The sequence below is a fragment of the Ailuropoda melanoleuca genome, chromosome 18 (assembly GCF_002007445.2).
Source record: "Ailuropoda melanoleuca isolate Jingjing chromosome 18, ASM200744v2, whole genome shotgun sequence".
NCBI lineage: Eukaryota > Metazoa > Chordata > Mammalia > Carnivora > Ursidae > Ailuropoda > Ailuropoda melanoleuca.
Window position 1 is genome coordinate 31,271,999 of NC_048235.1, and position 27,126 is coordinate 31,299,124.

Sequence of the window (27,126 nt, forward strand, 5' to 3'; positions counted from 1 at the left end):
TTACCTTGCTAACCTCATCCTGCCTCCTATGAAGCTTTGTGTCTTCTTCTCCCGGAAAGGCCCTGTTTCTGCAAACAAGTGTCTGGGTGCATATGGAGAACTTCTCCGTGTCACACATGAGAGTTTTTTCTCTTGACTCCTCAACAAGGATTTTGAGCAAAGTGATATTCTCCCCATTCTATAGATTAGGAGACTAAGGCTCGGAGCAGTTTCTCAGCATGCCCATGATCACCAGGCTGAGAGACAGTAGAGCCAGGATTTAAGCCCACGTCTGTGAACTGCTGTGCTCGCCTCTGCTCTGTGAGACTGCAGCCCTGCAGCGGTCCTCTGAGAGTAGGATACCTCTGTGCCACGGTCGGCATGTGAGGAAGGAGTGGCGATACTTCCATTCCACCTTTGCAGGCCAATGAAGCTACTCCAATGGTTAAGTCAAGGGAACCAACAGGGATCCAAAGGAATGAGTCAAAACGATCCAAGGAATGAGGGGCAAGGAGCCAGAGAGTGTACTTGCGGGCACATAGTAGGTACTCAATTAACAGATGTCAATTGGATGAATGAGACTCTAAAGCAAAATGAACCAAGTCTCATAAGATGATGAGTGGGATTAAGACAGAAAAGAGACTTTCCAGAATCCCCAATTTAGGCACACTCCTGGAAGAATTATAAATTAGGATAAACAAAAGGAAGAGCTGCTCTTTCGAAGGTAGTAAATTTAGAAAGCTCAAGAGTCAGCATGGATTAAAATTACAAATCCCTGCAGAAGAAAATAAATGTGAGCATAATGAATCCATAAAAAATAACCAGGGGCAGCATCTCCTGCCTTGGAGGCCGAGGTCAAGTGGAAGAACCAGATCCTCCCCCAAATACCCCTGGGCTGAGGGAGCAGCATGCTAAATCTTGTGTCCTCAATCCAGTGTTAACTGCCTAAAGCTCCCAGCTCCTCCCTCCTTAGCTCTTTGGCACATTCTTGCCCTGTCTTTTGGTTTTAGGGAGTTACCAGCTTGATAAACTGCAGGAAACCTGCATGAATTTTGCCTCCAATTTATAGAGCTCTGACCCTGATAGTGCCTCAATAATCCACAGGGAAGGCGCTAAATGGGCCACGTAATCCATTTGGGAATGACGTATCCTGGCTCTTGAGAGTGTCTATGTGTCCCTGTGTACTTTCCTTTTCCGTGTTTCTGGGTTTGTACTGGGAGAAGGGATGAGGGGCATGATTTTGATGCCTTGCTCTCCTGTGACCAAAATGTTAGCTTTCTTCCCAGTAGATAATCTACCAGGAAAGCAGGACAGTCGTTTGGAGGCCTGGTAACCACTGTGCCTTGTAGGTTTCTTCAGCCTCCAGCTCTTTGCCTAGGACCTTGGGTCTGGCCCCAAAGGCACAGGGCAGGATTCATCAGTGTCACTGGCCCCTGAACCTGACCCCACACCCTGCTGGGAAGAATTGTAACGTTTCCCTGACTGCGCTGCAGCTGTTGGGATTGACTGGATGTCTGCGGTGAACACTGGGATCCCTTTGGGAGCATGCCTGCTCTCTCCCACTCTCTGAAGCAATCCTGGTTAATTTCCTCACTTGGCGCTGTGACAAGAGCTGGAAGGTTGGGGACAGACTCTTTCCCCATTTGGAGTGCAGGTTCTTTTCACCTTTTCACAGGATCCTGCCTGCATTTCCTGGCCTTTCTCCTCTTGCTGAGGTTGGGGGAAGGAACTGAAGTCCACCACCACCACATACCATCCTCCTTCTGCCTCCAGGCATTGCCCCCCTACCCCACGCATGTCTTTCAGCCTCTCTATACCCCATCTTCAAGGCCCATTCCGTATTCAACCAACCAGGAGAGGATTGTCTTTCCCCACAGAGTTCCATGGCACACACAGAATTTGACATGCCTTTGATGCATGCTGTATCTTGTCAGTCAGGAGCCCAGTGGTAAACAGGTGGCACATTGAAATAGGGTGAGTTGAGGGATATTAATACAGGGTCTCTTACAAAGGTGTGGGGAAAATGTAGAGAAGGCATGAAAGATAGTGTAGAACGCTAGAGCTGGGATCAGGGGGAGATTAACCACCCCAAACTTGAAGGAACAAGGGGACCTTGGTAGAGGGAGGCAGTCTGTTGTAACCCCTTGGGGAGGGGGAGGGGAGAGTAAATTTCCCAATCCTACTTTCTTCCCCTGTGTCTCCCACTGCTGAATCCAAAAGGAGGTCAGAAGTTATGAGCTTGCTGTTGTAGTTCACGTAGTTCATTCTCCAGGGGCTTAGAGCAGGGTGGGGAAGGAGAGAAATTGGATCTGGAGGCAAAAGCAGCAAGATACGTAACACCGTGAGTGTATGAAACCCCAAGCGCTGCCTTTTATGGGAGACCTCAGAGACTTTCATAGATCTTTCCTACTGAACGAGATTGGCTTCCCTGTACTGCCGCATATTGTCAAGGTCCTGTTTGGTGCATTTAGCTCAACTCCTTCCCCAGTAAGGACACCCTCCAGGGCAGAGGTGGGTTTAGGGTTAAACCCCTGAGGGTTTAGTCAGCAGGATCTCAGTTCTGATTGGCTCTGCTGGCTGAGACACAAGCAATTTGAGGCCTGGGAGAGACCTGAGTCCTTTCAGACCAAAAGCCTACTCCTGGGAAACCTGACCAGGCTCAGAAGCAAGTCCCTAACTGTGACCCTGAGCCAATGTCAGGTTTGTGGGTCTCCATTTCCTGGAGGCTAACATAAAAAGATCTGTTTATATTGGGGGGGGTTTCGCAAATTATGGCCTAGGGCCAAATCCAGTCCCCCACCCTGTTTTTGTAAATAAAGTTTGATTGGAACACAGCCACACTCCATTTTTTTAACATATTCTCTACAGCTGCTTGCCAACTCCAACAGCAGAACTGAGTAGTCCTGATAGAGACCATACCGCCCACAAAACCAAAACATTTACTATCTGGACTTTTACAGGAAATGTTTGCCGACCTCTGGGGAGGTGATTGCTAAGGTCCTTCTCTGCCGCAGGGATCTGAGATCAGACAGTATGCCTTACCGGCTTTGCATTCTGCACGGCCTACCCAAGCACTGTGGAGAGTCTGCCAATGCCCCTCGACCTACCTTAGAGGCTGCCTGTGGCGGGATCCCCCCAGCTTCTGCTTGGGGAGCTGTGTCTGAGGAAACACAGCTAGCAGGCTGGTGGGAGGTTGGACACGCTGCTCACTCATCAGTTTCCTGAACAAGAGCATTTGAGGAGGGGTGGGAGCTGGGAGGTAAGAAACTCAGCTGCCTGGTCCCCAATGGGTCCAACCTGGGATGTACTCAGTGAGATAAGAAATAGCCCCACCTTTACGGGCTTTCTTTCTTTCACCATCTCATCTCCCCATACCCTCCCGCTTCCTGACATCCCTTCTGGAATCAAATGCGTGCACTCAAACGCTTGTCTCAGAGGCTGGTTTGGAGGAAACCCAAGTGAAAATGCCCTGGGTGCTGAAGGCACGCATGTTGCTCTTACCAGCAGTCTTGAGCCTTGTGTTACTCACCATGTTCCGGACAGCCAAAGGGATTGTTGGAAGTTTTAGCTACTGTTAAAATCACAAAGCTGCAGTCAAGGGAGTGGTGTACGATTCTAGGAGACAGGGCTGAATTCTGTGAACCTGGAAGGCATGTGGGCCTTCGTTCCCATATCTTTAAAATGAGAAGGTTGGATGGCACGATTCCTCTAGATGGCTTAATGTTCCAAGATGCTATGAAATGGGATCAGAGGTTGTCTTGGTAATCTTGCGGCAGTAAGTAAAAGCAGATATAGTCACAGTCTTAATTGCTGAGGTGTTTTGTGACAATGGAATTGATTTTTGGCTTTTCCTAATAGGATGGTGGGGTGGGAAGATAGCTAATACTCAGAATTAATTAGTAACCTTTACTTTTTCTTAGGCCCTTCTGTGCCACCATTATCACCCACCCCTGACCTCAACTCTCCATCCTTTTGAGTAGCCACTTTAAAAAATTATGGTTGGTATATAGCTAAAAAATAATGGGTCCAATCCTCTGTGGTTTGGCTTGTGAAAACAATAACATTTGGGGAAGTCTGCCCAGAAAGACTTAAAAAACTTGTAATCTGGGACATGACTTCTTTCTTTATAAATTGTACCCTTTACCCCAAAACTCAAGGGTTCGAAGGAAACTGGTTCATTTAGTTGTAAAAAAGATCAAATGCAAATATGTATTCAGCACTTGCTATATGCCAGGCACTGTGTTAAGAACAGGGAACATATTGGTAAGAAAAAAGCAGTTATGGGGCAGAAGGGGCAGTCACTGAGTAAATAATCTCTCAAATCAACCTAACACCGCCAACCGTGCTAAATGCTGTGAAGAAAAGGTACAGGCAGGTCTGAAATGTGTAATGGGAGCCTGACATCTCTTGGGGTTGGTGGGTGGTGGTGAGGGGCTTTGCTGAGGGGAAGCCACCAGGGTGGAGATCTGGAAGGGGTGGCCATAAATTAGGGGGTGGAGGAGAGAGAATTAGGTGTGTCTGATCCCAGGAACAGAAGGGTGAGCAGAGGAACTGAAGTCCAGGGGAGCCCAGACACAGAGGCCGAGGGGAAGAGCTTAGGAGACTGAGCTAGAGGGTGCAGCCCAGGAATGATCTGATTCACTCACTCACTGGCTCATTCGATAAACATTTATCAAACTCTGACTGTGTCTGGGCATTTGTCCCTGCTTTGCAGCTACAAGACTAAGTTAGGTGAGTTCTTGCCCTGGAGAAGCTTAAATTCTGGTGGAGAAGGCAGACCATGGACAGGCGAATGAACACACCCATGATACTATTCGGGCAGAGGTGAGTGCTCTGAGGGCGCAGAAAGCCATGGGAGGGTGAGAGAGAGTCCAGGGTGAGGTTGGGGGCCAGGGTGGGGGGCAGAATATTTTGGACAGCGAAGTTGAGGTCATCGAATGGAAACCACAGGGAAGACCTGACTTCTGTGGGGCCTTTTGATTCCATGAAGCATCTGGACATACCCCAAAAGCTGTGCTGGCCTCCCTAGCTCCTTATTAAGCCAAGAGGAACAGAGAGCAAGAATCCCTTACTCTCTCTGGCCAACAGAAAATATTGCGGGAGAGCATGATTACAAGTCTTCTGATTTTAAACATTTTTAGGCATTTATTTTCAGTCCCAGAAAATGTAGATCCTTTGTGAGAGGGAAAATCCCAAAGAGCAGGTCATGGATCCTATTGGAGGGAGACAGAGACCCTGGGAAAGAGATTGAAAGAAAAAGAGAGATGGGGTGGGGGCGGAGATGGAGAAAGCGTGGGGGGGCGGTTTCTGCAACTTGGCCCTGGCATGGCTTGGAGGGAGAGGTGTACTGAAGCGCTCACTAACTGGGGCTGAAGAGACAAGAAGTGGGGAGATGAAGTGGGTGTGGTTGAGGCGCCTGACAAGCTGGGCAATTTCCCTGCAGGCGATCCCGGGGCTGGAAGCAGCTAGAAAAGGGTGTGTTGGCCTTGGGCTGTCAGAAGTGAAAGGTTGCTGGCACTAGAAGGAAGAGAGGCTTCCCGTATGCCTTATTTGAGTCTGTTTGCTACTGACTTGATGTCACGCAGCCCAGCTGTGTCTGTGTCCCGACCCTAGCCTCCAGCTGTGGTCTGCAGGTACCAACTTGAAGGCTGGGCAGTTTGGACCGCTTGTGTCTACATCAGCTCCTTTCTCGGCAACCTGGCTTTTAGAAAAGCATCCCTTGAGTGTTGGGAGAGAGCGTCTGACCCTGGCGGCTCTCCTGAAGGTTCCTTTAGAGTCTAGTTCTTAGGTTAAAGGGTGCACTTGTGAGAGTCTGGGTGTGCGTGCACGTGCAACATGTGCCCGTGCACATGGATTCACTGGTTTCACAAATCTTGTCCAGCCCAGTGTGAACACCAAAGAAGACTGGAGCCCAGCTGCTTTTCTCAAGATTCTAACACTGCAGTGGGGCCCACAAATATTTATAATTCAGAGTAAGTTTCAGATTCTCTGAAGCATGTCACACTTGATTTTGGTGGGTCAGGGAAGAGTTTCTGGCATAAGCAACCAATTGACGTCTGATTCAAGGATAGGTGTGTGCACATGTGTGTGTCTAAGAGAGAAAGAGAGAAAAGAGAACTTTAAAATCTACAATCTGTCCTGGGGACTGTGTGAATTCAACATAAATCTCAACTTATAGATGAACCCCCATATACTCTGTGTAGTTCCATGTGACAGCTGTCATGTAATTAACATATCCTACATTGATCGTATGGTCTTTTTAAGTTAAAATGTTAGTATCCTTTAAGTTGTTAGCTAATTATTTAAAGTTGTGCTCCTTTGTTCTTCCTCTTTCTCATCATCAGAGGCTCCACAGGTTGTTTCCAGTACCCGAAGGGTGTAACAAGGGATGCACACATAGACCCTCAGCCCAGGTCAGACAAAACAGCGGGGGTGGGGTGGGTGGGGAGCCTCTGGCTGCTGTTGAGGCCACAGCATGCATTGCAGTGATTTGAAATCAAGATTATTCAATATCATCCAATCTGCTGGCCTTCAGGGAAGAAAGCTCAATTGGTAAAAATAAATGTACTGGGTAAATACTTTTTTTCTCATCTTTTTGCTGAGAGCTTAATAGAAAGGCTTATTAATCAAAGTGACTTCAGGAAGAAAATGTTGGATTTGGGAGAACGTGGCTTCTAGGGCAGAGTGTCCTCTGGGTGCCTTCTTCCCTTTGTCTACCATGACCTTCATCAGGGAATACTTAGCAAGTGTTTGAGTCCCCTGCTCAAATCAGGAAAGGGGGAGTGGGGCCAGAGGCAGATGGAGACAAAAGGAGCCTGTGGATTTGGCGAATCTGGAACATTCTTTAAAGGCGGTATTTCAGGGATAAAGCTGGGCTTCTCATTCTTCCCTGAGCCTCCCCAGTCGAGAGCTCCTGGGGGACTCTGCTGGGCCCCTGCATACCTGCTCCATTGTCCTCCGTGCTCAGGGGGGCTGTGTTCCCTTGTGCCAGGCAATTAATGTGCCCTGTGTAGATGTGTGTGGTGGGACAGCTCCAGCCCCAGACCGCAGAATGCTGCCCCGGACATTCTGAGAGTCCTGAGACTCTCTCCAGAGAGCATCTGAGGGCTGGGAATCCCATCCACGCGGGCGGCACACTCCATGGGAGGAGGAAAGTGGCAGGGTGGTAAATCTCCCCTTTCAGCAGGCACAGTCCTGGGTGACCTGTGGAACCGTGGTGCCATCTGATGGCCAAGACAGGGAATGAGCTGAGGGCACGTGGAGGGACAGACCCGGACAATCAGCTTCGCCCCAGCTGTGGTGGGGGTTTGTGACTTGGCCAGTGGAACCTCTCAGCACCACAGCACTGGACAAGGCTGCCAGCAGCAGGCCCGGGGCCCACAGGCTAGAGTGTGGGGGAAGTTCTGAAGGGGCCCACCATGTGCGCAGTTGGGTAGGCTTGGAGGGGTGAAGGGTGTGTGTGGAGCGTAGTCAAAGAACAGGATACAACCCTTAACCTCGGTGAGTCTACACTTCAGATGAGGAGACATGACTAACCCGTAGAAAAGGACGTCCAGATGATGGAGCTGAATGTGGGGGTGCCTGCCGCAGTCCAGAGGCCCAGTGGTGGTTCCCTGAGAGGGAGCAAGAGCGGAGAAGGTGAGCCCGGTGGTGCATAGAGGGGAGGGCAGCCCAGGGGCAGAGCTGCCGGGGGCGGGGGGGAGAGGGGTTGGATGGGTACCACTGCAGGGGGAGGGGTGGAGCAGCACCCTAACAAAGACAACCATGTTTGAAGAACTCCTCCCTGTGCCTCACCGTCTTGCTTTTTCAAATGTGTTTTCTTCCTCGCCTTGAAGACCATCTTGTCACCTTAAAATGATAACTTTGAAGGATGTGCTCAGGGGAAGCCACTGCTCCTTGTGTCTCTTTTGGTGGCTGGGGTTACTGAGCAGCCTTCGAGCCTAAATGAGGTCTTCATAGATGGCAGTGAGAGAGTTGGGCAAAGGGGCTCTAGGCCATAGCCCCCAAAGGGCAGAGTTTTTCAAAGCTAAATACATTCTGCAGAGCTCTGGCTCCTATGAGTCGGTGATGATGGGGCCTCAGTGGCCACGAGTGGGGGCAGGTGGATGATGGCATGGGAACAGAGAGTGGCCGTCCGCAGGCAGCTGGAGGATTTCCTTCCCTTATATGAAGTCCCTTCTTTCTCTCTTCCTCCCTCTTTCAGGTGTCCTTTTTCATGTCTTCTGCTCTCTCTATAAAATTGTCTTGACCAAGTCCTTGACTGGGGGGAAATATCAAGTTCAAATTCTTTAAAAACTAGCCAGGCTTTGACTCTGTTTTGGCCATGGTTACTCCCTTCAGGGAAAGAACAGCAGCCTCAGTCACCGGAAGGAAATGTCAGGCTGTCTTGTACGGGTTTTCCACATAGCAAGCTGTCCAGAGGGAGGCCTGAACCTGCCCTCTTGGACTAGTGCGAGCTGTTTCTCTCCAAGCGACCCTTTCTAAGAGAACGTCGAACAGAAACAAGTCATTACCTTGCTGAGCGGTCATCTAGAGGCAGAGGGAAGGCCTCCTCTGCTAAATAGCTTCAGTGGGCTAGTGGGAGTCCACAAACAGGTCCACTTTGTCACCTTCTGCTATTTCAACACAACAGTCCTTCAAATATGAGGCTGTATTTTGTTCCAGGGGGCAGACAGTGATGTGGACTGAGGGAGAGACTTAGCCTCTGCTTTGTTTGTAAGCACAAATCAAAGACAGGAAATTCTTCCCTAAAGTGGGTCTGTTAGCTGTTTCTCTGAAGAGAAGGGGAAGAGCGATAGAGTTGGTGTGTGTGTGTGTGTGTGTGTGTGTGTGTTGCGGGGGTATGTTGTCACATGTCCTGGGTCATTGCAGGTGGGTAGCACGGCTCTACATGGGAGGTAGTTGGCTTTTATCTTCCCTTTCTGTAGCTGTTCCTTATTCCACTTTAACTGAACAAAACTGGTAGAGCACCTGTCACCCGTGAGGCTTTTTCTACTACCAGGGCTTTCAGCGTTTCAGTGTTGGATGGAAACCCTCTAGGCTAAAGCATTCTCTGAGCCATATATACATATATATTTGTATACACACACACACACGCACACACACTTAATTGCAAAACAGTAGGAGTTTAATGTCAAAACAGTTAGATATCCCAGAAAAGCATCAAAAGCAGGGAAATCATGACATCCCAGAGGCGATCACTTCTCACAAGCACCTGCTGATTCTGCTTGGGAAGCATTCCCTCCCTAGGGGCCCTCCCCCACCCCCTACTGTGGTCCTGGTTGGGCTGTCATTCCCCGGACCCTGCCCATAGGCACAGCGGTAGGTATGTGATTCATATGGACTCTACCAGGAATTGGGATGGTTAGTAAAGATATCAAGAATAGAAGTCAGGTGGAGATGACTCATTCTGATGTCAGCAACAGAATAGGACTCTTCACAGCTTAGTCTCTGGAAATTCTCCAAATCTGCCCTTGCACCGGCCCTTCCGTGTTGGTCAGCATGTTTTCCTCATCAGTCCAACAAACTCGTCCTGGCGTAAATTGATAGATGGTTAAGGGTCACAATCAAAGGTGGACACATCACTGTTACATTTCAGCCAGTTTCCTTCTAGTCTTTTCTCCATTGCTTGCATTCTTTGGTGGGGTAGTGCATGGTCTGGTGGCACACAGCCTGCTTGTTTCACAGTGGGACTTGGGTTGCTGATACTGGAGTTCTCCAGAGCACGCAGCTCGTGGGATTCCAGACTGTAAGCCAGATGTACATTGGGCATTAAGACTTTCAAAGGAGATGATGGGATTTTATATTTTCTTGCTGATCCATATCACCCATGAAAATACAGAAGCGGCAGAACTTCTGATGTGTCAAGGAAGAAAGGAAAGTTTTTTGATTGGTTGATTGGTTTTTTAAAATCTCCCCAGAGCTGTTGATGTGGGAGACAGGAAGGGAGGAGGCAGGCATGAGGTGCCTGGGCATGAGACAGGGAGTGGGGGGGGGTCACTTTAATGCAAAGAAATCCCATACACAAATTCCCTTCCCATTGCTGACTCTCAGTAAGCACTGGAAAGTAATTAGATTTAATGAGGCTGTTATTGTTCTCAGAATCCTCCCTTCCTTCCCCGGCTCCTTGCTCTGGCTCCCCAGATACCACTCTTGTTCTTGCGGTGCATTTCGAATACACTTTTTAGGGAGATTTAAATGGCCAGTTTATAAGGACTGTCTCTTTTGAGACAGTATGGCTGGGATCAAGTTTAATCCATCTGCTTTTAAATGTAAGGAGAAAGGACGACTAAGTCCATTTAAAATATATAATTTATAGCCAGCTGAGCCTCAAACTGCCCAGCGTGAGGAGGCAGAAGTGCCCTGTCTATCCAGAGGCACAGAAAGGGGCCCCAGCCCAGGAAGAACCCAGCCCCTGCTTGAGAAGAGGCCCTGCGTGGTCTTCAAGTTTCAGACGTAGGTGTCTCTGGAGTGCTGTTTCCTGTCTGTAACATATGCTTTAAGCTCTTGGTGTGTTTTCTTGCACTCTGAAATAAACAGAGCACCTGGATTTAATCAGTGGGATGGTAACAGAATCAGGCTCCCAGCCTCTGACGTCAGTCGCCACCCCCAGGTGAGGGCTGGGAGGTGGGGCAGTAAGCCGGTTTGGGAGTCTGGGAAAATTCGCTTCCCTATGGACTCGTTATGAATGCGCAGCTTGCCGCCCGACTTCAGCCCTGGGGTCTCTTCGTGGTATTCGTGGACTGTTCTCTAGAGCCTTGTGTGACCTTAGAGGGAGGGAGTTGTGGCATCTGGGGCTGTAGTACTTGCATGCCATACAGCAGCTTCAAGTTCCCGTTGGTCAGTGGAGGACACTTTGTGAACCACATTTGACCTGAAATCGAAAAAACATTCTGGCACCTTCTTTGGACAAAAAATGTTGCAGGAAGAATATGTTTCCTTCCAAATGAAGATTTTTTGCTTTTGGATGCCTGTTCCTTTGTTAAATTCCTGAAGTGAGGTCACAGACTCTGATCTAATAAAGGATTGGCCAGCCTGGGCAGCACATGCCTGGCTGTGCTTGTGCGTGTGACTGCGGCAGAAGGGAAGGTCGGCCATGGAGTTCAGAAAATGGGGTGTGGTCCAGTGCACCAGTGACACAGCAGCAAACTTAATACCCACCTTTGCTGAGAGTCCAAAACAAATGGCTGGTCTAAGCAACTGGAAAAAGTTGCTGGACGACCAGAAGCTGATGGATTTAGTGAGAAGTTGACAAAGATTTGGCTTCTTTCTGTTCTGAGGGTGGTGTTATGGATAACGGGGGAGCGGGGGTGTGTGGAGTGGCCCAGCTCGGTATCTTCGGGTTTCAGCACAACCTTTGACTGGTGCTGTCTGGCTCTTGATAGGCAAGATGGAGGAATGGGGGCCCATTGGGAGTAGACAACAAGCTGAAACACCCAATGGGCTGGACCCTAGAGAGAGGCCTTGAGCATCTGGTGGGGGCCTCAGGTCTCGGTCTGCAGTGCTGTCTCTTTCTACTGTTGTATTACTGATTTTGAAGCAGGAATTGTTTTTCTTTGAGTCTCAATGTGATAAAGCCAATCTGTAATTTCGCTTCTTTTTCAACTAGTTTTTCAAGATTGGCATGAGAGCCGCAGAGAAGGCACAATCCTTTTCCTCCACTGCCTTTCTCCCCCTCCTCATTCTTCCCCAATTTGTGTCGGTTTTCTTACAGATATAAACAAAAGAGGAAAATGCCTGACAACTCTTCACTTTGAATTTTTTAAAAATTCACAAATTTGGGGAAAGCATGTCAAAAGTTGGATTCTAGATGTTTGAAATATATCTCATAGCTCACACTGGATAATGGTAAAGTGGCGATTTTGGAATTACTGCTGTACATGTGATCTGATGAAGGGAAAAAGAAAACACTCAAAAATAAAAAATCAGACACACATAACACACATAACAAAAAGCTATCAGCGAGGTTCATCCTGTCCTAACTGTGTCCAAGGGACGCAGAACTCACTTCCCAGTGATGGTTGCTTCAAACCAGGACGTTGTCTCTCTCAAAGAGTCAGCAAGTGGAGTTTTTCTTATGTTCCAAATGCTTATCAGATCTTGGGTTTCTGATTTCTTGGGAAATATACATAAACAAGAATCAAGCTAGTTATGTATTGAAACTTGTCAGATAGCAGAAAGAAACAAAACACATTCCTTTGGGGAAAAAGAAAGCCAGTGTATATACTTGAAGTCAGCGCGGAAAGTTTTCTTCCTCACACACTTATCCTAAAATATTGTTCCATAAAACTAGAAATTGGAAGAACTAGAGGAGCAAAAAGGGAAGTTAAAAAAGCCCATAAACTTAGAGAATACAGAGGGGTGAGGCTGGTTAACTTGTGTCTCTGACAGACTGTGGTAAGATTCCTTGAAATGCTGGATTTGTGCGGTGGAGAGGAGACCTGTAAAAAATTTACTGCCTTTGTTTTTTCTAATATTTCTTAACAGTGGTGCTATTTTCTATCACCCAAATTGCTGGAATGATACCAAGCTGGAAGACAAGATACAGTGAAGGCTCGAAATGCTCTCAGAAGGTTAGAACAATGGACATAGTTAAACGTGGTGGCACTAAGAATATGTGGACATAAACGACCAGCTTCGGGGGCGCCTGGGTGACTCAGTTGGTTAAGCATCTGCCTTTGGCTCAGGTCATGATCCCGGGTTCCTGGGATTGTTTGGGGGGAGGGTCCCTGCTCAGCGGGGAATCTGCTTCTCCCTCTCCCTGTGCCCCTCCCCTCCGTGCTCTTTCTGCCAAGTAAATAAATAAAAACTTAAACAAAACAAAACAAAGATCAGCTTCATAAGTGTGGTGGCACGTGATGTCATGGGTTAGTAGGGTTCCTGTAAGGAACAGGAGAATAACCAACCTGCTTAGAACCCCTTGATGGCTTCCCTTTATCCCTGGCATCAAGTCCAAGGTCTTAACATGCTGCGTAAGACCCTGTAGCATCTGGCCTTGGCTGCCTCTCTATAACTGCGCCATGTGTCAGACTCCCCCTCATCCTCTATGGTCCAGCCATACTGGGCTTCCTTCAGTTTTGAATATGGCATGTCTCTCTTCCAAAAGCTTTGCTCAAACTGTTTCTCCAAACTGGAATACTCTTCACCCTGCAAGGTCTCGATGTAAACGTCACCTCCTTTTTCCTGCACGTTGTACTGAACTTCTATTATATGCTAGCCACTGTGCTAGATGCTAGAGACGTAAGAGTAAAAAAGCAAACAAAGAAAGAGGCTCCATACCTACCATCATAGTGTGAGAGACAGGCAACCATACCTGGATTATGTATTAAATGATTGGAGGGAGAGGCATATGTTGCTGTAAGAACATGAACTATGACTAAGCAGAGATCTTAGTGAGAAAGAGTACGTGATGCACTTAAAGGGCACAGTATGTACAAAGGCCCTGTGGTATTGGGAATGTAGCATGTTTAAGGAATTCAAGAAGACCAGTGTAGCTGGAGTGCAAAGAGCATGGGGTATAATGGATGTGGTGTGGGATTAACATGGACGGGTGTGTCTCTTTGTTTTCGGTTATTCATGTGCTTACAGCAGCTGGATTATCACTAAGAGAGCTATTCTCTCTAAAGGCAATTCACACACAGGATAGAAAGTTCAACTAGAGTCAACTGTCACTCAGCAAGTATTCTTTGGGCAGCTATTCTATGTTGAGCCGTCCGCTGGGAGCTGGAGACGCAGAGGCAGACATGGTCCTTGATCTCTTGGGACCATATGAATCAATCGGCGAGCAGTACAACACTGGTAACGTGCCCTCATGGGGTAGTACAATACTGGAGGACATGGGAGGGCCACTGAATCCAGACCTGGGAGTTCAGCAATGGCTTCCTGGAGGAAGTGATGACGGACCAAGATTGGAAGCATGAAAGGGAGTTTGCCCAATGAAGGGTCAGGAAGAGTATTCCATACAGACTGAATACCACTGGTTATGTCCACTGTGCCCCAGATCACCCGGGAGCACGATTCATTTATCTTTCTCATTAGTGGCATTTAGTCCTGAGAAGGTTTAATAAGCTGTGGGACACCCCCGGCTTCAACAATGGGCTGCCCTCTTAACTTCATCACTTCCAAGCAGTGTGACCATGGACAAGTACCTATTCTGAGCTTCATCTATTCCACATGGTCATAATACTTGGGACATTGAGTGGTTTGATGAAATAGTAGAATGGGTGCTTAATAAGGGTCTGTGCCTCCCCCTTCCCCTAAAATATCTTCTTTTACTCTTAGGTTTATGTCCCAAATAGTCTGCCCTGAAGTGAAGAGCTAGAGATGAGAGTGGTTTGAGATCAACTGGCAGGTGATATGAATTTCAGGATGTACTGTGAGAAAACACTGATTTCCCAGACCAGAGAAAAGGAGTGTAAACACGGGGCTGAGAGCCCCAGGAAGTATTGCTTGGGGAGCTACTCTAAGTTTCTTTCTGCCATCCTCCTGCCACCCTCCAGGTTCAGACTGCTTATTTTAATCCAGAACTCACTCTGACTTTTTGGGGATAATTGCAGCTACAGGGGGAGAGAAAAAGTCTGAGTACTCTCCATGCCTGTAGACAGTGACACCACTAATCCCCATGTCCTGACCATTTATGCTTACTCAGGAAAATAAGGATATTGTTTCACTGGGCAAGGAAACCAAGTAACTTGATTTTCTCACTGAGTTGCCTGCCTGCAGACTAGCTGCCCCATAAGAGCAGCAGGACAGCTTTGCCCAAGCCCCTGTGGAATGCGTGGTTCTCTCTTTGGGGAAGAGTGAGGTTGGCTGGTTTAGAGTTGCCCTAAGGCAGTGTCAACATACTGAATTTCCTTGGTTAGCCATCTTTGCAAATCACTTCCTCCTGCTGAGCCTTGGAGTCCTCCTCTGGAAAAATTAGGGGCTGGATCAAAAGATAACAAGGATGTGAGTCCATAACGATCTCACGTGGCCTCCATGACAGCTGTCTGGAGTTGGACAGCAGGTATCTGTCCCATCCAGATGAAACAACTGACTTAGAGAACTCAGTCACATGACCTGGAAGTGGCATAACCAGTCCTATTGACTTCAAGTGCCAATTTTATTCTACCAGGACCTTTAGAAATAAACCAACCCTTACCAAAACTCTTTTTGCTTGCCAGGGCAAAGCAAGAGTCATATATGTGGGTAGATATATACTGACTGATTGGGCTTTTTGATTGCAAGGAACAGACTTTTTAGTAGAGCTCATGTAGCAGGATGTTACCACAAGGTTTCTACTGCCTTGTGACTTCTGTAATTCTGTGATTCCCACGGCATCTCAGAATATGCAAACTGGTGTCTGTCTTTGGATCCGTTAGAATTTGTTCCTACTGTTAACCAACCAAGCAAGCGAGCAACCAACTGCAGTTGAACCTCATAATTTATGGATTTCATATCTGCAAAATCTTCTGCTCTTGAAAATTTATTTGTAACCCTCCAATCAATACTTTGGTGCTTTTGAATTCATTTGTGGACATGTGCAGAACGATAAAAAATTAGACTAGCTTAATGCACATGTTCCAATCTGAGTTCTCATTCTATATATGTGTCCTTTTTGCAGTGTAGTGCCATGTTTTTGGCGTATTTGTGCTTTCTGTGGGTGATTTCACTGTTTAAAATGACCTCCAAAGTTAGTGCTTAAGTGCTCTCTAGTTCTTAGGGCAAGAAGCCTGTGATGTGTCTCATGGAGAAAATACTTGTATTAGATAAGCTTTGTTCAGGCATACACTGTAGTGCTTTTGGCTGTGGATTCAATGTTTATGAAACAACAATATATATTAAATAAGGTGTTTTTAAACAGAAATAGACATATAATGAGGTTATGTATTGATTTGTTGATGAAATTGTGATCAGAGGCTGACAGGAACCTAACCCTGTATTTCCCCTTGGGCCAATGGTTCTGTATTGGCAAATGCAGTGTTTACAGTAACTTGATAGCATATAAATACCACAAATAAGGAAAATGGAATTATACATCTCAACCAAACTATTCATGAGGCAGGTCCTGATTAATTGTGCTGTTCCCTCTCAGCTGCTTTTGGTCAGAGCTTTCTCAGGTTGTCCACCCTGACGTCAGGTGCCCACCCAGAGGAGGGAGGAATTATACAGAACAAAAAGCAAGCAAGAGGCCCACCCAAGGCTGTTTCTCTGGGCTCAGGCCTGACTTACAGAACAGGGGCAGTTTTCTTCCAAATGGAGATGGGGACTGGGCAGGGACCCAAAGTGGGTGACACTCCTCTTCAGCACATTCATGATAGCACAGGGCCTGGAGACCCAGTCACTCAGTGGAGGCCCACATTTGTGAAAGTGTGGGATTGTGAATGAAGAAATAAAGGAATCTGCAGACACAAAGATGAATTGAGGCAAATGGGACCTCTAGAAAAAAGAGTAGCTTTTAATATATTTATTGACCAGCTGGAGAAGACTTGAAAGAAGGGAACAAAGGTTGAGAGTAATTTGTCTCATAGAGTAAAACAAAGGCATAGAGTAAGATTCTGGGGATGCAGTGCTTAGGAAAGACGGCCTGGGGTGGATATTAGGGAAAGAAACAAAAACCAGGTCAGGGCTTAGGGGGCTGCAGAGAGACAGCTCAGATCTGGATTGGACTTGAAGGTGGATCTGGGTTCACTCAGGGGTGCAAGGTGTCCCTGGGAGCCATAGCTTCAGTATTGGGGCTTCATGGGGGCAAAGGGAAAACTATCATGAACTGGACAACACCTGGTTTGATAGGGGTAATAAGCTAGTAAAAGCAACAAGAGTGAATTAGTCTCATTACCTTTGTATAAGTTGTAACCTGAGATCTTTGTGGCTGGTAATCGAATAGTTCTCTTTCTTCACTCAGTGGATTGAATGCAAACAGGGGAGTCATCAGACAAGATATTTTAATATCAGGCAACTAGTTATTCCCTGGCCTTAGCCCTGACTACCTGCATTGTCAACCACTTTTGTGGTTAGGGTCCTACCTGGATTGGAAGGTGCAGTGACCCACACAGAGGGAAGGCACAGTCTTCCTCAAACAGATCTAATCCTTCATGGTGAACTCCCTCACCCATGTGCGTGGTGTCAGGGTAGAGACAGGTACACTAACATAGCCTTCTACAGGAAGCTAAGCTGAAGACTCAAATCCTTGTTTCTCTCCTTTGAGGGGAGATGGGCTGGGGACAAGGTACACACACAGACCCATCTCACTGGGCCTTGAAGATCAGAGCATATGACTGTGCACTGCAAATAGTTCTATTTAGGGCTAGTGGAAGGAGTGTGGAAGAAAACTCTCTATTCCCTACATCCATAAATCTATTTTTATCACTTTCTTAGCCTTTCAGGGCATATATTTAAATGTCATTCAGGCCCTCAGTTTTGAAATTCCCCTTATACTCATCTTTCCCACAACACACAGTCTCCCTAGGCAAGGGTCCACTAAAGTCTTCACTGAGTCCCCAGACATTAGTATTGGTGAGTTTTGACCATCAACACCATCAATTAATTCCCACCTTGACCAATCTGTTTGTGAGAAACAATTTTACCTGGTATGGGATGAGAATTCCAGTAAAAAGACAAAGCCTGCCATTGGGTTTCCATGCTGATTGCCATGGAGATATGGCAATCTTTTGATTTCCCTGTTTCAGATACATCTGCTTACATTACCAGCATTCTGTGTATCCAAGACAATTATCCCTCCTTATCCTATCCCTCCTCATTCTGTGCTGAGACTGAAATTCTCCTAAAAAAAGAACTTTCACCTATAATGGGATGAACAAAAATGGCTTCCCTCTACTCCCCATTTACAAGAGAGAAATTTGGGGGTTAGAGAGAACTATCTGGGGGTGGCTCCAACACAACAAATGCTTTCATGCTTAGCACCCCCTGTGCGGTCTCTGAGTGGAGAAAACAGGCCAAGAAGGAGCACCAAGCACCTTCAGTACAACAGTGGTAGATTTGGCAAGAAGCCCATGTCATTTGAATAAAAAGGACATGTATTCCTCGTGTTCCATGGGAAGCTAGATTGTGAGACTATGTGGGGCAGCTGAAAGACGATTAACCCACATATTAGTGTGACGGGCTGCTCTTAAGTAATCGAGAGAGTTGGTCTTCAATTGCCACTGTTGATGGAGAAAGATAAAGCTAGCAGTGAAGTATCATGTACCATTTGCTCCCTGGGCCCACCATTTCCAACCCTTGGGTCTAGTGAAGGTCATTTCTTTTGCCCTTGAAGTCAAGAGAGGCCTGAGCAGAGGAAAATCCCATGAGCGTCTAGTAGGCTACAGGGATTGTCAGAAATAAGGAAGGCCACAGGCCTTGACCTCACTCGCAACCTCCTGGTCCCCAGCGCCCACTCCCTCACTCTTGTGACTGGCTCTCGCACTGCAGTATAGGGATCACTAACAAGTGCAGATCTGCTCATGTGACTCCTTTGCTTATGACTCTTCAGTGGCTTTCCAAGACTCTTAGGACATAAACCCAGATGCCTCCAAGGCCTGTGTGATCTGGCCCCCCATCCAGCTCTCCATCCCTTTTCCAGACCACTCTCTCCGAAGCAACTTTACAGCCTCCCCTGGTTCCCTGGGCCCTTCCTCAAGGCTCTTGCACACCTGATTCTGTCTACCAGGACCACTTTTCCTACCTCTTCCCACACACCTTTTCCCCAAGTCCACCTAATTCTTATGCTTTCTTTTGGTGGGTCTCAGATACACAAAATTGGATTAATCATAGTCTTTGTTCCATCATATACTCTCACTATGCACGGCTCACTTTTATACAGTCAGTTATTTTTGATGTAATGAACATTTGCAAGCTCACCCTTTCAAATGAGAGCCAGGGTTTTTGACAATAACCCGCATCCATGGTCTTCCCATTCTGTGTCTCCCTGTTTCCCTTCACCCGGAGGTAATCCTGCATTCATTGTGTCCTTTTCTTGTGGTAAATATTCCTAATGAGTATACATATGCATAGTTATTTCTTCACTTTTGTGTAATTTGTAGCCTGAGCTCCTCATGGCTGGTAATAAAATGGTCCTGTCTCTGTGGTCAGTGGATTGGATGTGAGCAAGGAGTGGCATCAGAGCAATATATGTATGCTACTGAAACCCAAGTTCAGCAGCTTCCCCTACAAAGCCAATTCTCCAGAGACAAGTGTTGGTTGGAAAGGAAGGGTTGCTTTACTCAGAAGGCTGGCACCCTGGAGAGACAGTGGACTGATGTCCAAAGACCATCTCTGAGATTCTGGGTTAAGGAGTGGGGCTTAAAGGGGAAATTCAGGGTAGGAGATTGCATACATATTGATGAAAAGGGCAGGGAAACTTAGAACTATTCATGAGGAAAGCATGTGCATTGAGCAAACATATATATAACATACATCCCATGTTCATTTTAGGGGAGACTTAACACTAGAATGAGGTAAAATTCAGCCCCTGATGTAGGAGTTTATCTTAGGGGGTATGGGTCTGCTCCAAGAACCAGTATAAACTGGATGGGTTCTGTAGTCAGGAATGCAGGGCCTTGCTTATTCATAGGCTAAAACCTTATCAGTTGACCTTGAGTCCAGGCTTCTGCAGAGACAGTTCTTGGATTTGTTAGTGGGGTCTGAAAAGACACAGTTGCTGATTAGGGAGAAACAGTTCTCTGAAAAACGAGTTTTAACCTTTCTGTTAGTTTCACCTTCATTAAGCCTATGGGACATGGTTTCATGTAGACATGTAAATGTGTGTATGTGTGTGTGTTATTTTTTATTTGCATTTTAAACTTTGATTTACCAGGAGAATCTCATTTACATGGAATCTTTTGGACTTCCCTTAACCTAATAACCATGTTGTTAAGGTTCATCTGTATCACCAGTCAGCAAATGGTGGCTTATGGGCCAAATCCAGCCTGCTTGCTGCCTTTTGTATGGCTTAAGAGCTGAGAATGGTTTTTATTTTTATTTTTATTTATTTTTATTTTTTTTAAAGATTTTATTTATTTATTTGACAGAGAGAGATAGGCAGTGAGAGAGGGAACACAAGCAGGGGGAGTGGGAGAGGAAGAAGCAGGCTTCCCGCTGAGCAGGAAGCAGGAGGCCGGGTCTCTGGATCCCAGAACGCTGGGATCATGACCTGAGCTGAAGGCAGACGCCTAAAGACTGAGCCACCCAGGCACCCCTGAGAATGGTTTTTAAAGTTTTTAATAGATGAAAAAAAGTCAAAAGCTTTTCATGACATGTGAAATTCAGTTTTTAGCTTCCATAAATAAAGTTTTATTGGAACATAGCCATGCCTATTTATTTAGATATTGTCTACCACTGCCTTAGAACTACAAAGCAGAGTTGAATAATGGTGGTAGAAACTGGCCCCAAAAGTCTAAATATACTTGCTATTTGGCTTTTTATAGAAGAAGTTTGCAGACCCCTGTACTATCACATGTTATATCATATTTTATTGTATATTCTTCCACTTCAGTATTAATGAACTTTTGGTTATTGTAGTTAAGAATTTTCTATTGACTTCTAACCTAATTGTGTTTTATTCAGAGATCATGGTCCATATGCCACTTATTTTTTGGAATTTATTGAGATTATGATATCACTCATAATCAGTTTTTGGAAATCTACCATGCATTCTTTAGGGGGAAAATATGTATTTTCTAAAGTTGGATGCAACACTATATGCCCATTAGGTCAAGCTTTGAAATTGAGTCTTACAGATCTTCTATAATCTTGATATGTATATATTTTTTGGTCTTCTAGATCATTCAAAACCAAAAAAGATACATTTAAATATTCTATTATAATGATGAACTTTTTATTTCTCCCTGAAGATTGATCTTTTGTATTGCTTTGTGTATTTTGAGGCTTTTTTTTTTTTTAAGGCATGGACATTTTAAAAATAACAGCTTCGTCTCTTCGGGCTGTTATAACAAAATCCCATAGGGGTTCCTGGGTGGCTCACTCAGTGGCTCAACTCTTGGTTTCGGCTCAGGTCATGATCTCATGGGTTGTGAGATCAAGACCTGTGTTAGGCTTTGTGCTCAGTGGGGAGTCTACTTGAAGATTCTCTCCTTCTGCTCCTCTCCCTGCTTGCTCATTCTCTCTTTAAAATAAATAAATGAATCTTTAAACAAAATTTCCATAAACGGGGTGCCTTATAAACAACAGACATCTATTTCTTACAGTTCTGGAGGCTGGAAGTCCAAGATCAAGTTGCTGGCAGATTTGGTATCTGGCGAGAACCCATTTCCTGGTTCATAGACGGTTGTCTTCTTACTGTGTCCTCACATGGTAGAAGAGGTGAGGGAGCTCTCTGGAGTCTCCTTTATAATCCCTTTCATAAGGGCTCCGTCATAACTTAATCACATTCCAGAGGCTGCAGTTCCAAATATATCACACTGGATATTAGGTTTCGACATGAATTTGTGGATGATACAAACTTTCAATCTATAGCAGCACCTTAGCAAATGGAACCTATTATCATAATCTAGTGATCCTCCGTCTCACCAAAAATGTTAGCTATATTACTATAGATAATGTTAATTATATATATATACAGATTAATACAAATATACCAGCTTTCTGGTCCCGACAGCAATGGGTTCTCAAGTTGGCCAGGAGAAGGACAGACTCTTATTGTATGTCCCAGAAGGTCATCAGAGATGGGTGGATGTCCTATAATCTCAGGATGACCCAACTGGTCAGGGTCCTCTGGATAGGATCTGCTGGGTAGGGTTCTGACTCTTCTCTGGAGTAGCCGTTCAAGTCAGGCCAAGGAGAGCATGTGGTGACATGCCTGGGTGAGCAAGTACAGAAAAGATGGTCTAATTTTTGGATTTGGCTCCTTAGGCAAAATTGACAAATCCATAAAAAATGCATAGCTAAGGCATGCATTATATTATATTAAACATATTACAGGCACCTGAATTCAAACTACCATATTATAGTCAGGTTACACTGGCAGCTTTATATCCATCTAAACTTTTAAGAACTCAAAGGATTGTCTAGTGATAAGAGGACGTTACATTTCAAACTTAGATCTGGGCCTCAGGATGGGAACCCTTTGGACAAGTGGTCAAGTACCTGTTAAACATGCTTATAATACTTGCACCTTTTTTTCATAGAATGTATTACAGTCTAATTGTATTTTTATTTTCTGAGTATCTATTCACTATCTGTTTCAGTTAAGCCATAAGCTCCAATAGGGCAGGGGGTTGTATCTATGTGCTCATAAATATATTCACAGTAGTAAATAGAATGTCTAGCATAAAATAGGTGCTCAGTGAACATATATGGAATTGAATTGGCTTGAATTGAATGGCAGTTCAATAATTTGCTAGCCTGTCTCCTCCTTCTCCTTCTTCTTTTTTAAAGATTTTATTTATTTATTTGGGGAGGGAAGAGAGAACAACAGTGGCGAGAGAGGCAGAGGGAGAGGTAGACTCCCCACTGAGTAGGGAGCCCAGTACAGGGCTCAATCCCAGGACCCCGGGATCATGACCTGACCTAAGGGCAGATGCTTAACCGACTGAGCCACCCTGGTGCCCCAGCTAGCCTGTCTTCTGAACCCAATCTTCTTAAGGCCTTGTGTATACCCTGTATCTTCTGTTCTATGTTGCCTTAGGGGCACAAGTAATGCCAAAACATGGATACTTTAGGACAGTAGATTTTGGTTCATAGCAAGAAAAGACTTTCTAATAGAGCCCTCAAGTGATGCACAGACTTTGTCCTGAGGAATGTTCTCTGACAGCAGAACTAAGTCAGCTGTGAAGAGAAAATTCAATAATGTAGACGTGGGTGGACCTGAAGCTACAGCTTTCTTCCTGAGGTTCAAGTCGAGGCTGAGCGTCCAAGCATCAAAGATGCTGTAGGAGAGATTCTGGCTTTGGGTGGCAGTTGGACTGGGTTACTTCTGTGATGGCTTCCAATTCTAACATTCTGTGAGCTTCCCACAGTCCTGACTCATCTGAATCACACTCCTGAAGTCTCTGTAGGGTTTTAGCAGGAAAAGTTAAAAAAAAAGAAAGAAAAAGAAAAAGAAAAGCTAACTCTAGATTGTCTAGATCAAGTTAGGTCAAATTGTGTTTACTGTTAGTTTTTTGTTGGGGCTGTAACAAATTAGGACAGACGTAGTGCCCTGAAACCACACAAATGTATTGCCATAGGATTCAGTAGATCACAAGTCTGATGAGTCTCCCTGGGCCAAAGTCAAGATGTTGGCAGGGCTGCATTCTTTTCTGAAGTCTCTGAGGAAGAATCCATTTCCTTGCCTTTCCAGCTCCTGGAGGCCACTTGCAATATTTAGCTTATGGCCCTCTCCTCCATCCTCAAAGACATCAACAGCACATCTCTCGGACCTTACTTCTGCAGCCACGCCTTCCTTTCCAATGATGGCCAGGAAAGGTACTCTGTGTTTAAGGACTTGTGTGATTACATGGGGCCTACCGGGATAATCCTGGATAGTCTCCCCAATCCCTAGGTATTTGATCTTATTCACATCTTCAGAGTTCCTTTTGCCTTGTAAGGCAACATATTCACAGGTTCCAGAGATTAGGATGTGGACATTTGGGGGATCATAATTCTGCCAACCTCATTACTGAGCCCTATCTTATGACAGTTTGGGATTTCTTGGGCATCAACAGGGGGCGCTAAATCTTCACCTCCCAAAAAATCATTGCCTTTTAAAGAAAGCTCTAATTTTTAAATCCTTGTGTATATTCCAAGATCTGGTTGTCCATTTTCCACTCATCATAATGACAAGGATTTTTTAAAATAGTACTTGTAGAAATGATTTGCATTCACGACCTATAATGACATCATCTGAGGCAGGCCTGGTTGAAACTGGCCCTGGCCTGGAAGGCTCAGACTTGCCTTTTGTCGGTGCCAAGGGATGAACTGGCCCTGAGAGGCTGAATTGAGGTAATTAGTTAATTGAGTAAATTGGAGTTCAGATGGAGAGCATCTAGTTAATTATACTCCATGGCATGGAGTTCATGGCATGCTATCATAACTGGTCTTCCAAGGCTTCTATCTGACTTTGAGGTTTTAGGTTAATTTTTTCCTTTCATTCCTCATCCCTCTTCCCATCCCCTCTCCACATGCACCTAGTCTGATGTGTTTAACACACATGAGTGGAGATGCGTTTGTGATCCCCAGGTGGTCCTACACAAGCTTTCTCAGGAGCCTAGCCCCAGGATAGGGCATTCCAACTTGCAGCCATATGCATTCTTGATATTCTAAAGAATGGCCTGATGGTGTCAGAATGGCTGTCCCAGTCACACACCTATCAGTGTGCCGAGAGCACCGACGTCCCACTTACTCCTACCCTGATGGGTAGGTGTCTTGTTTTAATTTTCATTTCTTGGAGTAATAGGGAAATTAAGTATACTTATTAGCCAATTGTGTCAAAGCCTTATCAGCTGTGAGAAGAAAACTCAGGCCAATGTATCTGCTTCTTGTTGTATTGGAAGAAAGTGGAGCTTCCAGGGACTTTGCTTAAAAATCCATTGGCTAGGGGCGCCTGGGTAGCTCAGTCATTAAGCGTCTGCCTTCGGCTCAGGGCGTGATCCCGGCCTTTGGGGATTGAGTCCCACATCGAGTCCCACATCGGGTTCCTCTGCTGGGAGCCTGCTTCTTCCTCTCCCACTCTCCTGCTGTGTTCCCTCTCTTGCTGGCTGTCTCTCTGTCACATAAATAAATTTAAAAAAATCTTTAAAAAAATCCTTTGGCTAATGTGGGACTACCCTCTGAATCATGATCCTGGTAATTGTCTCTTCTCCCTTCACACTTCTCAAGTGAAGGCTAATTTTATTCTTTCACAAATTATCCCATATTTTGAATTTCTTGGGATGTATGGCCCAGATTAGATTTTTGAGGGGGACCTTGCATTTCTTGGATTTTGTGATGTTGCCTTTGTTCCCATCAAGGACTTCATCAAATGCATCCACAGCAGGAATGATGTGTCCTTTCTGCCCACCTACTCCAACCGTAATCACATCATATTCCCCCCACCTGCTTCCCTTTCTGTGTCTCCCACGAGGTTAATGGGTCTCAGCCCTGGATACATATTATGGTAACTAGAGAAATCTTTCAAGCTTCTATTACCTAGGCCCCCCCACCACAGATAAGCTCTCAATTGTCTGCAGTGGGGCCAGGGATGGGTACTTTTTTTTAAAGGATTGACCACCAAGGAGCAATTGAACTTCTGCTCCACAATGGCAGTGAGGAAGAGTACATCTGAAATATAGGAGCTCCTTTAGGGCGTCTCCTAGTACTACCATGCCCTGTGACTAAGGTCAGTAGAAAACTAAAACAGCCCAATCCAGGCAAGGCTACTAATGGCCAAGACCCTCCAGGAAGGAAAGTTTGGGTCACCTCACAGCTAATGAACCAAGACCATGTGAGGTGCTTGTGGAGGGAAAAGGGTACAAAGAATGGGTATTGAAAGAAGATAGTCATAAATAACAGTCATGATCATGTGACCAGTTACAGAATGAGGAGTGCAATTGTCATGAATATTTCCTCCTTATTTTGTTATGCATGTGTGTGTGTGCAGATACCCTATATGTATGCAGGTTTCCCTGTATCATGTAACATAAGATGTACTGACTTTACATAATAATATTTAGTCACAGAATATCAAGGAGAAGCATAAATGTCATGCAAGGACTTCCTTTGGGGAAGGGGTTAGTGCATTTCTGGTCGTATGCAAGATAGCTTGTTGAGTGGAAGTGTCACCTTGTTATTGTCTTCAGGTGGAGATTGTTTGGTTTAAGGAGACGTGTATGAGCTCCAAGCAGACAAGGGGTAGACTTGTGATGGTTCATTTTATGAGTCAGTTGGCCGCACCATGGTGCTCAGATATTAGGGCAATCATTATTCCAGATGTTTCTGTGAAGGTGTTTTTGGGTGAGATGAACCCTTAAATTGGTGGACTCTGAGTAAAGAAGAGTGCTCTTCTCCATGCAGGTGTGTCTCATTCAGTCAGTTGAAGTCCTGAATGGAACAAAGATTGACCTCCCCTAAGCAAGAGAAAATTCTGCCAGCAGATGGCTTTTGGCCTTGAACCGCATATGGGTCTCAGAGTATTTGGAACTGAATCTAGTTACAGGTCTGTTAGCACAGAGCGGTGGTAGGGGTGGGTCCCAAGGAGAATCAGCAGTATCTCGGAAGGCAGCTCCTTGGGGGAATCCATTACAGTTTCCTCCAGTAATCCAGGGAACATCCGCTCTGAGGCCTGAGCAGGGTCAGTAGTTTTCTCTCAGGAGAGAACTGCCAAGAGTAGGTGCTCAATAAATGTTGAGGTGAAGGAAGAGCAAGGGAAGAAAAAGGTGATTTTAAAAAGTAAAGCACTAGACATTCCCCAACCAGGCACTGTCCTTTTGTCCCAGCACAGTCAGTGCCCAGAAAGAGTTAAAATAAATTCTTACTTTAGAATCTATTTAAAATAACCTCCCCACACTCCTTCCCAGGTGAGTGAGGCTGATGAGGAAGAATCAGCTTGGTTCAAAATGCCTGCAAATCTCACCCAGCCATGGCCCAGTGGCCCAGCCCAGAGAGGGAGCCCCTGCCTCCAGTTTGGCCAGCAACAAAGGCCTTCATTGTTTAGGCCTTGGGATGTTTTTTCCTTTTCTTATCCTGATCCCTGCACAGAGAAAGTCCTAAAAACTATGCCTTTTCTAAGATATTTGAAAGCCTGAAGGATTTTGTTTGCCTCAGGGGGAAGAGAATGAAGAGTGGGAAAAGGGGGTAATTAGTCACTGCCTGGCGCTGCTCCAGGGGCTGACAGGAATGCAGACTGAGAGCAGAGGCAGGGAGAGCAGCCTCTCCCCACCTTTATCTTTCATTAGCTGTTGAATCTAGAGGCTCTTGGAAAAGGCCCAGCAGGATGTTGGGGTGGGGTGTGTGGAGGAGGGGAACAGGCCTGGGTGACCATTTTGTTTCTGAAGCTCTCTGAGGGACATGCACCCAGGTTTGAGATACAAATATATAATGAGGGACTCTGCTTTCTGCACGGAGGCCAGTGGGAGCGTTGGGAGGCAGGTCAGCTCCTCCAGGACAGCTGGGACAGAGTTCAGGGGTGACCCTGGGCGGGGGAGGGGAGTGGGTGGGTCCCACCGTGGTGCCTCAGGGCTAGAGACGTCTTAGAGC

The 27,126-nt window shown here is 45.9% G+C and overlaps 1 long non-coding RNA gene across 2 annotated transcripts; it reads left to right on the plus strand.

Moving 5' to 3' along the window:
• Positions 1 to 3,612: 3,612 nt before the first annotated feature.
• Positions 3,613 to 12,727, plus strand: LOC117797099. Of its 2 annotated transcripts, XR_004621976.1 has the most exons (6): positions 3,613 to 3,754; positions 4,694 to 4,803; positions 5,861 to 5,951; positions 6,324 to 6,392; positions 7,497 to 7,617; positions 12,466 to 12,727. It is a non-coding gene; the product is annotated as an uncharacterized LOC117797099 (long non-coding RNA). The 2 variants fall into 2 exon arrangements; XR_004621977.1 differs by lacking the exon at positions 5,861 to 5,951.
• Positions 12,728 to 27,126: the final 14,399 nt, after the last annotated feature.